The sequence below is a fragment of the Bos indicus x Bos taurus genome, chromosome 2 (assembly GCF_003369695.1).
Source record: "Bos indicus x Bos taurus breed Angus x Brahman F1 hybrid chromosome 2, Bos_hybrid_MaternalHap_v2.0, whole genome shotgun sequence".
In the NCBI taxonomy this organism is placed as follows: Eukaryota; Metazoa; Chordata; class Mammalia; order Artiodactyla; family Bovidae; genus Bos; species Bos indicus x Bos taurus.
This window is the reverse complement of record NC_040077.1, coordinates 98,533,839-98,535,181: the sequence shown is the minus strand read 5'-3', so window position 1 is coordinate 98,535,181 and position 1,343 is coordinate 98,533,839. Positions and strand designations below refer to the sequence as shown.

General features: G+C 42.6%; 1 pseudogene; it reads left to right on the top strand.

Moving 5' to 3' along the window:
* Positions 1 to 343: 343 nt before the first annotated feature.
* On the top strand, positions 344 to 756 carry LOC113881053 (annotated as a pseudogene).
* Positions 757 to 1,343: the final 587 nt, after the last annotated feature.

Sequence of the window (1,343 nt, the reverse complement as noted above, 5' to 3'; positions counted from 1 at the left end):
CCAGGTGGCTCAGCATTAAAGAATCCACCTGTAGTGCAGGAGACATGGGTTTGATCCCTGGGTGGGGAAGATCCCCTGGAGGAGGGCATAGCAACCCACTTTAGTATTTTTGCTGGCAAAATCCCATGGACAGTGGAGCCTGGCAGGCTATGGCATTGCAGGCAGATGCTTTAACCTCTGAGGCACCAGGGAAGCTTATGGTCCAAATGGGGTTGCAAAAGATTAGACATGACTGAAGCACCTGAGCATGCATGCACATACACAGATACCTATGTTTACTCCACAATTGGTTTTGGGCTTAGAAAGGAGGTAGGGTGGGTTCTTGTACGAAGAACCTGCCAATATGGGTCACATTCACACCAAAACCAAGAAGAAGGCAGCCTGGGTCATCACTGAGAAGTACTGTACAAGCTTGGGCAATGAATTCCACACCAGTAAGTGTGTGTGTGAGGAGACTGCCATTATTCCCAGCAAGAAGCTCTGCAATAAGATCACAGGCTCTGTCAAACATCTGATGAAGTGGATTCAGAGGGACCCAGTAAGAGGTATCTCCATCAAGCTGCAGGAGGAAGAGAAAAAGAGGAGGGATAATTATGTGCCTGAGATCTCAGTCTGGATCAGGAGATCACTGAAGTATTAATAGATCCTGACACTAAGGAAACACTGAAGCTCTTGGACTTTGGCAGTCTGTCCAATCTGCAGGTCACTCAGCCTATCTTTGGGATGAATTTCAAAACACCAAGTGGAGCTGTTTGAAACGTTCTATAGTGCTGCAATATTTTCAATAAACTTTAGACAACAAAAACAACAAAAAGGAGATCTTTTTTTTTTTTTTTTTTTCAGAGAAAAGCCAATTACTACTTTGAGGAGCTGTTTAAAGAGCAAAATATATATTGTATTGCATTATACATAACACACAATTAATGGAGCTACTAGTGTTAATGTGTGTATGTGTTAAATGGCTTTAGTCATGTCCAGCTCTTTGCAACCCTATGGACTGTCACCCACCAGGCTCCTGTGTCTATGAGATTCTCCAGGCAAGATTACTGGAGTGGAATGCCATGTCCTCCTTCATGAGATCTTCCCAATTCAGGGATTAAACTCTTGTCTCTTATGTCTCCTGCATTGGCTGACTGGTTCTTGCCACTAGCACCGCCTGGGAATTACTACTGTTAACATTTCCATCTTAATTGGTTCATGTTAATGGGAATGATAAATTTGCAGGCCAATACAAACAAATGAGAAGGGACAAAATAAAGGGAAGTGGACAATATCAAAGGTGTCAAACATTTATGAAGATGAGAGTACTGATCCAAATTTAACGAATCAACAGAACAAATTCT